The following is a 13,964-nucleotide window of genomic DNA, read 5'->3' as shown; positions in this document are numbered from 1 at the left end:
TTTAATAAAGAAATTAAAAAATAAGTTTTAAACTGTTCATGGAATAGCTGAATGCCCAGGGAGACTAAGTGATACCCTCCCAAATCATTCAAATAGCGGCAGGTTAGTGACTAGAAACCAGATCTCCTAAGTACAAAGCATCTATGAGTTGAGTTTGCTGGCTCAACCCTAGGCACTATATGACCTTGGAAATATTACTTAACCTTCCTTGCCTCAGTTCTGCCTTCTGTAAAAAAGGGTTCGATAATAGTGCTTAATCTAACCAAAGGGTTGTTGTGAGAATTCAATTATTCACCACATGACACAAATAGTAATAGCTGGTTGAACCTGGGTAGGTACCTGACCGAAAAGGCATCCATCCTAAGCTCCTGTGCACCTGGGCCTGGTGGGAAAAAAAATCCTGTCTCTATCTCTTCAATAAACACTCGGTTTAAATAGCTTTTGGTACCTTGCAATCAAAAGACACACGATTAAGTGGTGTTTATTAATATTACTTTGACTTTTACTATGAAAACGAGCAGTAGTTAAAAATACAGGACTTAGGTGGTAGGAAATGGTGCATATGCTTCCCACCTGAAACATATTTTCCTAGTGTTCTCACACTGTTTTCCCACCTCATCAACACAATGCTTTCATTTTTCTCTTTCTGAGTAAAAGTGCTCTATCACCATCCTATCATCAGGAACTAAACAGCACGGGTCTTAAGAATGAGTAATTAATCTCTCTATATCCATTTAGCATTACTGGATTCATCTTGTTTAACACGATAATAGTTCAAGCCTACATTCATCCAATTAATATGTGAAAATATTCTTTACTGAGGTCCTTTACCCTTACACAGCTCACCCAACTCTACAACATGTTCTATAATTAGCACCCTGAAAATATTTTTTAAAACAGCATCTTGAGCATAAACCAAAAGAGACGCAAAGGCTGCTAAAACAGTAAACAGCTTCCTATGATTTATAGGAAGAGAATTCTACAAAGCTTCCTTAATGTCAGAATATAAACAGTTTTTCTGCTATTTAGTTAAACGATAATTATAGAACTCATTGAACTGAATGAGAATTAGGATTGTCAGACAAGCACTTGTAAGGGGTTAATTAATTCACATGAACCGTACAGCTCAGCTGAAAATGGACTCATTATTTTAAGCTGCCGATTTTGCCAGCGTCTTAGTACTGTCCTCCTTTTCCCACCAGATTCGTCCTGTTGCAGCCCCCACCCCAAGTAGCAAATGTCAGGAGAAAGACATATTTAAAAGACAATCTGAGCTAAAGGCATTTTGCCAGGGTACAAAGACGTCTGCTGGAACACTGAGTAGGAAAGATCATTTATTAGTGCACCAAGGTTCATAGCGTCCTGAAGGGTCCAATATTTTCATTATGCACACAAACACACACCCTCCTCCTTCTCAAATGCCTCATTACAGCCTAGCCTGGAGCTTTTTCTTAAAAAGCTTTCCTCTGAAATTATTAATAATTTGAAGTTCTCTATAGGCCAAGGTTATTATTACAGTCAAAATGCATCAATATGTATATATACTTACATACGCTCTTTTATGCTATTTTAAATAACAAAGTATTTAGTGGGAACAGTAAAGAATTTATGAGCTATATACAGAAAAGCCTAGAGGAAGACGGCACTATCCCAGACTTGAAGGAAATGGCTCTTGAAGCTTATTAGGTGGGCGTAGGAGACTGTAAAAGGATTATGGGTTTTGGTTTAGCCTGCCCATCATTTCAAGATCCCCATACCTAAAGGAAATATCTTCGTAGAGGTCTGAGTCTAAAATTGAAGCTGCTTTACTTCATTCTTCCTATTTTATAATGCTGAGTACTAATTAGTTCCAACCACTTTAATTCAGGTTAGTCAATATGGTAACTTGGAAGCCAAGAAACTGCTGAATTATGGACTAACCAGTTCTATAACAGTGTATTCAAGGAAACTAGTTAGCTACTCCAAAGTATAATGTTATCATGGGCACATAAAAGCATAAAATATTACTTTGTTATCTCATGCTTAAAAGCAGAGAAATAACTCCCTATCAGTAAAAATGGTATATTTTTCATGTGTTAATGAACATTTTTGATGCATAAACTAAAATAAGTAACATTTATTTTCTTGGGCACCACACATAGCCTATTATATTCACCATATCCACAATATCTGCTATAAAAATTAGCAACCTACTTCCTCATAATCTCACCTACAAAGGGAACCTAATCAACAACAACAACAACAACAACAACGACAAAACCAACAAGTGAGCAAAACAGAACCAGAGACATTGAAATAAACAACTGACAGTGACCAGAGGGGATGGGGGGAGGGGAATAATGGGGGGAAAAGAGGAAGAGTCATCAAGGAACATGTATAAAGGACACATGGAGGAAGCCAAAGGGAAGAAGGATCGAAGGTGGGGAGCGGGGATGGCTGGGGTCAGGGGGACTGGTGGGGGGAAAATGGAGACAACTGTACTTGAACAAAACCAAAAAAAATTGGGAAGCTAATACTAAACCTTTTTTGAACCCCAAAACAAATTTTAAAGGTAGAAAAGATTGAGATATTGAGCCTGACTAGCTTGAGTTCCTTCATCGACCTCCACTTTTATTGAACCTGCATCCCAGCCTCCCTGAGCCTCCCCATTGCTTCCCTACTTTTGGCATTTTAATCAACTCTGCTCCTGCAGCCAGACTGTAGAATCAGCCCATTAGGGTAATACATTTTGGAGTTGGCAGGGAAGTTAGAGACAAACTGATGTAGTTCTCTCATTTCACAATGAAATGAACTGAGATGCAAAGGTCAAGTGACATATTTGAGGGTCCCAACCTCATAATTTCCTGTTCAATATCCCTTTACTTCTACTTACCATCATAACCATCCCACCCAACCATGCCAGAATTCACTGGCCTCACTAGGCTGATGAGCTACCCCTTTAATAACCTGGGATCTCTGTCCCCCAGACATTACCTTTCTTAGCCTCAAAGAATTGAGCTATGATTGAGTATTAACAAAACTCAACTTGGCTCTATCTACTGCATCTCCCTGGCCTACTCATCAAAGTGTGTCCAAATTCCCCTTGCCTCCACAGGCTTCCAAATTCTATATTTCTTTTCTCATTCCTAAGGGAAGATCTTGTTTTCTACCTTGTTGTAAAAATGAGTCTGTCTCCCACAAGTTTTGTCATCTGCCTTTGCCTAGATGTCAATTATCTTCTGCCCTGTCCATCTCTGTGGTAGAAACAGCTCTCCTTTCCTCCTCTCCTAAAGGTCAATGCTTCTATGTTTACTCCCTTCCTCATCGGCACCTTAAATCACTCCCTCTTAACTGCTGCCTTTTCTTTAAACCCAAACTATTAAAAATAATTGACAATAATTAATAACCATAATAACAACTAGCTAGTACACACAAAGTGCTTATTAGATACCAGGTACCATTTTAGGCACTTTGTAAGTATTTATTTAATCCTCGTAACAATCCATGAGGTAGGTATTACTGTCACGCTCATTTTACAGATAATAAAACTGAAATACAGATGTTAAGCAACTTGCGCAAGATGCACAACTAGGAAGTGGCAGCGCCAGGATTTATACCCAGAATGCTTAGCTGCAAATCCTCTACTCCTAAAAAGCACACTGCCTCTTTAATATATGTCATGCCTACACCACCACTTATTAGCTCAATTACAATGTGCAACTTACTGAACTTCTTGGAGACTCAGTTTCTTTATATGTAAAATGAGAATAACGCTAAACTTTTAGAATCAATATGAGGAGTAACTGACTTAGAGAATTTATATAATCCACTATGCCTGTCAAATATTTAGTAGTCAATAAATGGCAATTAATATAATACTGATAAGCTTTATAATGTGTTTAAAAAACCCTCCGTGAACAGTGTGGCTCAGTTGTTTGGGGCTTGTCCTGCAAAGTGAAAGGTAACAGATTCAATTCCTGGTCAGGCCACATGTCTAGGTTGTGGGTATGGTTCCCAGTTGGGGCACATAAAGGAGGCAACTGATTATTGTTTTTCTCTCAGGTTGATGTTTCTCTTCCTTTCTTTCTACCTCCCTCCCTGCTTCTCTAAAAAAAGAGAGAGAGAGAGAGAAAGAGAAAGAAAGAAAAGAAAGGAAAAAGAAAGAAACCCTTACCAAGCACTGTCCTTAGCACTTCACTAATACGAATTTATTTAGTTCTCAAAACAACGATGAGGGGAATCCTACTATCATTTCCATTTTGTATATGAAAAAACTGAGGCAGAGATAATTAACGTCTCAAGGTCACGAAGCTAGTAACTGTCAAACCAAGATTGGGCCCAAGCAGTCTGATTTTAGAGTCTGTGCTAGGTAGACTTTCAATGTAATTGTGTTTTGTAGGAGGAAGAATTTTAGATATGTACGTCATAGGAACACAGAATAGTCACATAGAGCTACAGTAAGTATGAAAAAGCATAGTCTACTATAGTGTGTCCCAAACTTATAAACTCAAGAAAATTATCTGGAGATTTAAAAAACATAAAAACAAAACCAGAATCTTGGGCTCCATCTCAAATCTACCAGGAATGGAGACCAGTAGAAGTTAATAAAGGAACAAATCAGAATCCTTTTTTTAAAACATTCCAACGCCCGGAGACTCTGCCGCAGCACGCCCACAGAGGCTCTCAGACCTCACTAGTTATCTCTGGGGAATGCCAGGGAGCCAACATATCATTTTGAAAACTGGTAAATAAAGGCAAAGAATCAAGAATTTATCTTGCCTTCCATTTACAAATTATAGCTGATTGTAACCAAAAGGCTGTTTAGGGAACATTTCTCTTTATAGAAAGATTCCAAATAATAAAAAAGAGACAAATCATCGTTTCACTCTTTTGAATTATTGGATCTAGGCAGTGATCAGCAGTAGCTGCTAATATGTGGGTCAACCGGTCTTCACGTGTCTATTATAAAAGGATACACCAAGAACTATAAGGATGTGTTGCCAAAAATATTGAATCCTGAATCTGATCTAGCTGCTATGTCTAATTTTATAGGCAACATACGGGGTGGGGAGGTAGGGAGAGATATACGTAAATGATACCAGTGGGATGCAATAACCAAATGCAAACTATCGATCAGTGACTTGGTTGCTTTAACAGTCCCAAAAGAAAATCGTAATTAAAAAACAGAGAAAGAAGGATGGAGAGATATAGTAGCTGGCCTCCAAGATGACCCCTAAATGATCTCCACCCCTTGTTATTCATGCTCTGGTGTATTTCCCTCCCACATTGTTTCTGGGTTGATCAGTGGTGTTGCTTTGTCATTTCCAAGGCTAGGACATAGAAAGTACTGTGGCTTCCTCTTTGCTCTCCCTCTTAAGTCACTGACTCTTGGGGAAGTTAGATGCCATGTTGTGAAGAGAGTCTAGAAGCCCTATAGAGAGGCCCGCATTGCAAAGTGAGAGCTCGCAAACAGATTTTCCAGTCTCAGTCAAACCTACAGATGGCTGTAGCCCTGGCCAACATCCTGAATCACTCAGCTAAATCCCTGACACACAGATACTTCAAGGTAATAAATACTTATAATTTTAAGCTACAAAACTTTGAGGGTAATTTGCTATATAGCAATTGACAACTAATACAAGATATATCTCCTTGTTTAAAAGGAACTTAATAGGACAACCAAATCTATTATTCCATTTCTGATTCACTGGGGGGAGGGAAGAAGTAGTAGGTAGATAATCAAGAAAATCTGAATGCTGAATATTTGTTAAGAAATCTTTTTCTTTTCTAATGAGGTATAATAATAATATTTGATTTTGTTCGAAATAATCCTTGCATTTTATGGATACATATAGAAATATTTACAGATTAAAAATGTAATGTTTAAAATTTGCTTGAAAATATCCACGGGTGGCAGTAGAGATGGAATGGGATTGACCAGGAATTAATCATTGTTAAACTTGGGCCGGGTTCATTATATTAGTATCCCATATTGTATATATATTTGAAAAATGTAAAATAAAGAGTAAAGGGGGGAAAAAGAACTGACTGACCATCAAGGCACCAACTCGGATCAAGTAATTCCAGCTAAACCATCCAATTAAAAGAGGTAAACTCCCAACAGCCACATCAGGTTCATCCATGGGTACCAGTGCACCCAAATGGTACCTATTGTGCAAATCGTACATTGTGCATACGCACAGATCTACACATATCTTACCTCTTTCATGTGACCATGTTGTCTCTCCCCAGGCAGAGGGTAGTAGCTTGGGGATATTTTTATTTATTAACTGTTTGGTATTTATCACTGAGGTTTGCTTTTAAAGTACACGGAAGACCTGGGCATTTCTATAGAAGAAAAAGAAAGTAACTTAAAAGAAGGCAATATGAAGAAAAGAAGCAGGGGATAACTGATGAAGCATGATTCTGAAGGGGTAAGAGGAATGAGATGAAGAGTAAGTACGACGTGGGCCTCAGAAATATGTGATGAGGGACACTGAGGAAATTGGAAAATAAGGCCATTTACTGAGATTGATGTAGATGAGTTTCAGTTTGAGGGACTGAGGGCAGTAGGGCAAATCCAGAACAAACACCAAGTCATGTGACTCAACGGACAACAAATGAGGAGACTGCTAAGCAGTAATGAAGACTCAGCGAATCCTACAAGCGTACTTCATTCGTAAAAGACAAAGATAACATTTGAGATTCCTCCACAAGGACAATGAATTCATTTTTTAGTATTTATTTTGTTTAGTTGTTATTGTTTCACTTTTCTTTTTTAAGAGGAGAGGACTAAGTAGCAACTGTGCTTCAACTGTAAAACAACTAATAGGGAGATGTGATTCTAAATACTATATTCTTTTTGTGTATATTTTTTCTCAGGAAACTTTCCAAATAGCTTGAATAATTTATGACTTGATTTTAATACTTTGCAACAGTTCGGAAATACATAAATATTTTTTCTCTTACTTTGTGAAAGTCTATAAAAGTAAGGGTCAACCAACAAGGGCAACATCGAACAGTTAAAACTTTGCATTGAAGAAATGAAGAAATATTTTAACATCCAATAGGGTCATTTATAAAAAAATAAAGACAACGACTTAACCATTTGTTTCCATGGCCACCTGAAAATAATGCCTCAATAAATATCTATGGACACTTAGGACAGGAAGTTAGATATAATAATATTGCATGATTTAATCATACAAATAGCTGGAGAGCAATTTCTTTTCAAAATAGAAAAAACCTGAAATGACATCTCAGCTATCCTGAAACCTCAGGTAATGAGTTGATCTAGATTGCTGATCTAGATTGCTATAATTTTGAAATAGCACCATTTTAAAAATCTTGGCCACTTTGTATGAGGATGTTTCAAAGATGTATTATACACTTTGATGCCTTCCTAAAGAGAATCTACTGAAAATACATCTTTAGTGATTCACATAATTATCATGGCCAGGAAATCCAAAGAGGCCTTCACGGCAGACTTGAGGTATGTCTATTTATCTTTTCTTTAAGTAGACAAGAACTACTCTGTGTTTAAAGTTCTTTTCCATCTTAATAATTTAAGTTATTATTTTATTGATCCTAATGATATAATCAGGAAATAGTCACAAAAGAATATTAGGAAAATGGAAATCATCCATAATAGCATGATCTAGCCACAAACACTGTTATATTTTGAAGTATTTTCTTCAGACGTTATAGCAACTATATACAGACATTTTTACATCGCTGAGATCAGTTATAAGCAGTGCTGCATCTTGTGCTGTTTCTCTGTAAGATGTTACCTGCTTTGAGAATGAGTGCATTTGCACTGGCGCAGCGCATTGCCTGGCAATATTACTGCTGACTGCTGCCAGTGGGTCTTAACATACCCACTCCTACTGATACTACTGGTTTGTTTCCCTTTTGCTGGGGTGGGAGTGGGAGACAGAAAACGAAATTTGATAGATCTCTTTAATAGAAGAATACACAGACTTGTTTGAGTGAAAGATTGGAAGGCTCTCTTCAGGTAAAATTCCACGGGCTATTGTTTAGGAACTTTCACATTCCTTTTGCTTATCCAGAGATATTTTGTTTTTTGCACATTTAAAAGGCTTATGACCATATTTTGAAGAAATAGGTGGCATTTTTCAGGTAAGTGCAATTGTCGGAATAGCTGGCTTTCAGAGAAGTGAAGGGTTACTCGTACTGCAATGCTACCGAATAGCATAAATTGGATGCGTGAGTTGGGTCTAGCAACCTTCCAGCACCTGCCTACATGGACAAGAAAGACCCCTCACATTTAACTCATTCCTGCTGAATAGGTAGCAACAATATGCATTATCACTTCTCTGAAGAACGACTAGCTTACAAATCTGTGTCCCCAGGCCACCATGTCTCTGTTATCATTTTAACACTTATCATATTGTACTACACTAGGTGGAAGCAGATAAAATTGACAGTTTTATAGCTCAAAAGTTTACAATTTTATATGGTTCAACACGATAGTTAATTTCATGCATCTATTTTTTCCACACTAGATAGTAAATAACTTTGAGGGAAGTTCCACCTTTGGGACTTCAGGTTCTGGCTATAATAAATATTGAAAATATTTATTTAAAGAATGTGAACAATATATAGATAAATTTAGATTTAGACAACTAGATCAATCTATCTATCTGTCCCAAATCAGCCATTATAGATTTTATTTGACCAAGCTAAACAATGCTTTGGATGTGGTAAGTAAAAAAGAATTCTTATTTCACTTCATTTACTTTCTCTTCTTTTTTAGACAATGTGGTGGCTCAAATTTACTCCTCCTTCTAACCACTTGTGTTTATGTCTATTGTCTGGAGCTGTTCTCATACATCTTTTTTCTCAGCTTTACTGAGATATAACTAGCCTTTACCATGGTGTGACTTTGAGGCGTACATGATGATTTGATATATGTATATATTGTGATCCATCAATTCACATAGTTACATTTTTTGTGAGAACATTTAAGATTTAGTCTCTTAGCAACTTTCAAGTATACAGCCCAGTATTGTTAACTGCAGTCAATACGTTGAATATTAGATCCTCAGAATTTATTCATCTTCTAAATGAGAGATTTTACTCTTTGACCAATATGTCCTCACTTTCCTCATCTCCACGGACCCTAGCGACTACCAATCTAGTCTTTGTTTGGAGAAGTTTGGCTTTTTAATATTCCTCCTATAAGTGAGATTATATGGTAATTTTCCTTCTCTGACTTATTTCACCTAGCATGATGTCCTTCATTTCGTCTATAATTTTATTCAAGTCCACTATTTACTTGTTAATTTTCTGTCTGGGTAATCTATTCATATTAAATGTTGAAAGTGGGGTATTGTATTCCCCTACTATTATTGTATTGCTGTTTACTTCTCTCCTCATTTATGTGAATATTTGCTTTAAATATTTAAGTGCTCCAATGTTGGATATTTTATTTATTTATTTATTTATATAAAACATCTCCTGTGTGTGTGTATATATATGTATATATATGTGTATATATATAAATTATTATATCTTCCTGATAAATTGAACTCATTGTCACTACATAGTGACCCTCTTTGTCCCCTGTGACTAATTATGAGTCTGTTTTATCTGATATAAATATAGTTACTAATGGTCTCTTTTGATTATCATTTGCATAAAATACCTTTTCTATCCATTTACTTCCAGCCTATGTGTGTCCTTAAAGCTAAAGTAAGTCTCACAAAGGCAACACATTGTTTCCTATCTTTTATCCATTAAGCCACTCTGTATATTTTAACTGAAAAATTTAATCCATTTATATTTAATCCATTTGTATTTAATTTATATTTAAATTAATGATAGGTTAAGTCTTTACTACTGATATTTTGTAATTGTAGTAAGGACAATTTTTCTGACTGCTTTTCAGTTCCTTTCTTTCTATCTTGCTATTTTTATAATTTCTTTTTGTAGTATTAATAGTATGCTTTAATTTCTTTCTCTTTACCTTTTGTGTATCTATTACAGGTGTCTTCTCTGTGGTTACTATAAGGCTTACACAAAATATCTTATAGATATAACACTCTATTTTCAACTGATAACAAATTATTTTCAGATGTATACAAAACCTGCACACTTTTACTTTTATTCCACTAAAACACATTTTATGCTATTAATTTCATACTTTATTTCATTTATATCGTGTATTCACTAACAAAGTATTATAGCTATAGCAACTTTAATACTATTGTTTTTAACTTTTATACTAGGGATAAAAGTCATTTGTGTACACCATTATAGTATTAGGTATTCTGAATTTGACTATGTATTTGCCTTTACCAATGAGTTTAATGCTTCTATGTCTCTTCCATTGATACCCTGTGCCCTTTCATTTCAACTTGAGAAACACCTTTTAGCATTTCTTTTAAGACAGGTCTACCAGTGGTGAACAACTCTTAAGCTTTTGTTTTTCTTGGAACACCTTTATTTCTCTTTTATTTCTGAAGTACAGTTTTGCAAAGTGTGATATTCTTGGTTGGTAAGGTTTTTTTTTTTTTAGCACTGTGAATATATCATCTCAGTCCTTCTGGTCTTCAAACTTTATGCTGAATAATCCACTAGCCTTATTGGGGTTCCCTTATATGTAATGAATGCTTTTTCCATGCTGTATTCAAACTTCTCTCTGTGTCTTTGACTTTTTAAAAAATATTTTATTTATTTATCTTTAGAGGGGGAGGGAAGGAGAGAAACATCAACGTATGGTTGCCTCTCATGAGTTCCCTGCTGGGAACTGGCCTGCAACCCAGGCATGTGCCCTGACTGGGAATCGAGCTGCGATCCTCTGGTTCGCAGGCCCGTGCTCAATCCACTGAGCTACACCAGCCAGGGCTGCCTTTGACTTTTTTACATTTTAATTATAATGTTATCTCCAAGTAATCTTTATTGGGATGAACTTGGTTGTAGATTTTTGAGCTTAATGTACCTGGATATCTACAAATCTCCCCAAATGTGGGAAGTTTCCAGCTATTATTTCTCTAAGTAAACTCTCTGCCCCTTTCTCCTCCTTCTGAGACTCGTATACTGCAAATATTCATTCATTTGATCATGTCCTATAATAAACGTAGGCTTTCTTCAGTATATTTCATTCTTTTTTTTTCTTTGTGGTCCTCTGGCTAATTTCAAGTGATCTGTCTTCAAATTTGCTGATCTTCTAATTAAACTGCTGTTAAAACTCTATTGAAATTTTCAGTTCTGTTATTGTATTCTTCAGCTCCAAGATTTCTGTTTGGTTCTTTTTTAAGTTTTCTATTTCCTTATTAAACTGATCATTTTGTTCATGAATTGTTTTACTGATTTATTTACTTGTTTGTCTGTGTTCTCTTGCATTTCATTATGTTTCTTTAAAATGATTATTTTGAATTCTTGTCAGGAAATTCATAGAGCTCCAATCCTTTGAAGTCAGTTACTGGGGCTTTAATTAGTTTCCATTGGTGGCATGGTATTTGATTCTTCACAATCCACATAGCTTTGCATTGGTGTCTGTGCATTTAAAGGAACAAATACCTCTTTCAGTTTGTATAGACTGATTTCAGCAAGTAAATAACTTCACCTGTTGGGTCCCAGAGCTGATGGAATTACCTCTGAAATTGTAGTCATAGTGTTTGAAGCTGATTCACAAGGCTGATGCTGGGATGTATGTATGGGTGTGGGTCCCACCAGGTACCTGAGAGGGCTTCTTCTAGGTCACAGGGTGAGTCTCTGGGAGGCAGGACTGGCCCTGGCCCATGGCCAAGAGGGGGTAGAACTGAGTCCCAGGACAAACTTCGGGGTCCACTGTCAGGACTGAGGTCTGCAGAACTGACTCTAGAGACATGGATGAGCACGTATGCCTCCAGGTCTCTGGGTAGGCTGCCTGCTCCCTGATTCCAGTTGGGAGGTGCTGATGCGAGGTACAGGGCAATTTCCAGATATCTAGAGATACTGAAGGGAGTGCCTCTTACTGAGGCCCCAGACTGGCAGGACTGCTCGTGAACTGCAGCTAGAAGCTGGAGCCCAGTTACAATGCCTTTTCACAATCTCCTGTCAAACTGAGTTTTGCAGCCTTCTCTCCAGAAGCTACAGGAACACCGCTGAGAGGGACTGAAGCCACTTCATGGGATATTTCAGGGTCCACAACCAGGACTGAGCTCTGTGGGCCTATTACCTGAGATATGTGTAGGTGTGATTCCTCCCATGTTCCTTGGCACAAAGCACTGATATCAGACCCAGGCCATATGGGGTTGTAGCTGAATTCCCTGGGGTCCAGAGTTATTTCTGGGTTTATAGCTCAGACCACAGTCACAGTGAGTCAGCCACTTAGGTGGAAACCTGCCTTCTCAAAACAGCTTTCTTTGGTCTTGGAGTTGACTACTGTTTCACCATCTCATACCTAGATGCCACACAAGGCATCACACAAGGACATTTTGTGTGTAGTTAGATGCCAAATTATTGCTACTGAGGAAGAAATACAGCAGGGGACCTCCTAGATGACAATATTGCTGACATCACTCCCTTACATTTACTTTCTGAATTCCTTCTGGGATAAAGTGCTGATTTATAAATATATGCACTGTATGTATAAAAATGTCTACTACTGCATTATTTATAGCAGTAAGAAATAGAAACAAGATCAATATCCAATTCAGGGATTGATGAAATGAATAATCATATATCCAGATAATATAATATGCGACCATTAGAAAGGTGAACAATAAAGAGATTTGTTAATACATGAAAATGCTTACAAAGTAAAATGAAAAAGAAACAGACACAACCGTGTATAAAGTATAACATGAATAATGGAAAGTATGCATAGAAATACACGATAGAAGGAAATATACGAAAATGTTAATGGTAATTGCTTCTAGATATTGAGACCATAGTTGAAAATTTTCTTTGTCTTTGCATATTAGGTGTTTCCAAATTTTCTACAAAGAGCAAACATTATCTCTTATATTGTAAAACATTTTAATAGGGAAAATATGATAATAACATATTTGAAATTATTTGGTCAAGGTTGGAAAAAGGCCAAAGTGAAATATAATAGATAATTAAAATAGAGCACATATTCATTTAAATAATTAATTTATTCATTCATTCAATAAATCTTTACTAAGGAGGACATACTGTGTTCCAGGGACATAAACAATCTTAGCCATTTTTTTCCTTCCTTCCTTCCTTCCTTCCTTCCTTCCTTCCTTCCTTCCTTTTTCTTTCTTTCCTCTCTCTTTCATTCTTTTTTTTTTTACTTAGCTCATAGGTTTTTTTCTTTTTCTAATTTAATTTTAATTGTTGTCCAAGTACAATTTTCTTTTACTCCCATCCCAGCCTACCCCTCCAGCCCTCCCCACCTTCTTCCCATTTCCACCCCTCCTAGTTTTTGTCCAGGTGTCCTTTATACTTGTTCCTGTAAACCCTTCCCCTTTTCCCTTAAAATTCCCTCCCTTCTCCCCTCTGGTCACTGTCAGCCTGTTCTCTATTTAAGTGTCTTTGGCTATATTTTGCTTGTTTGTCTGTTTTGTTGTTTAGGTTCCTATTAAAGGGGAGATCATATGGCATTTGCCTTTCACCACCTGGCTTATTTCACTCAGCATAATGCTTTCCAGTTCCATCCATGCTGTCCCACAGGGTAGGAGATCCTTCTTTCTTTCTGCTACATAGAATTCCATTGTGTAAATGTACCATAGTTTTTGGATCCGTTCATTTACTGATGGGCACCTAGGTTGCTTCCAACACTTGGCTATTGTAAATTGTGCTGCTATGAACATTGGGGTGCACAGGTCCTTTCGAATTGGTGTTTCAGGGTTCTTATGATATAATCCCAGCGGTGGAATTGCCGGGTCAAAAGGCAGATCCATTTTTAGTTTTCTGAAGAAATTCCATACTCTTTCTTTCTTTTCGTCATTCCCAAGCTCATTTTATGAACCTCAGCTGTATTTTACAAATCAAGATATATTTAACAAGTC

At 36.8% G+C, this 13,964-nt stretch overlaps 1 protein-coding gene across 3 annotated transcripts in view; it reads right to left on the bottom strand.

The window, feature by feature from the left end:
• Positions 1-13,964, bottom strand: part of DIAPH2 (diaphanous related formin 2) — a 902,023-nt gene that overhangs the window by 146,122 nt on the left and 741,937 nt on the right. The window lies entirely within an intron of this gene.

Source organism: Sturnira hondurensis, unplaced genomic scaffold (genome assembly GCF_014824575.4).
Source record: "Sturnira hondurensis isolate 20B ecotype Veracruz unplaced genomic scaffold, ASM1482457v3 Scaffold0012545, whole genome shotgun sequence".
Lineage (NCBI taxonomy): Eukaryota > Metazoa > Chordata > Mammalia > Chiroptera > Phyllostomidae > Sturnira > Sturnira hondurensis.
This window is presented reverse-complemented; position numbering and strand designations above follow the sequence as displayed.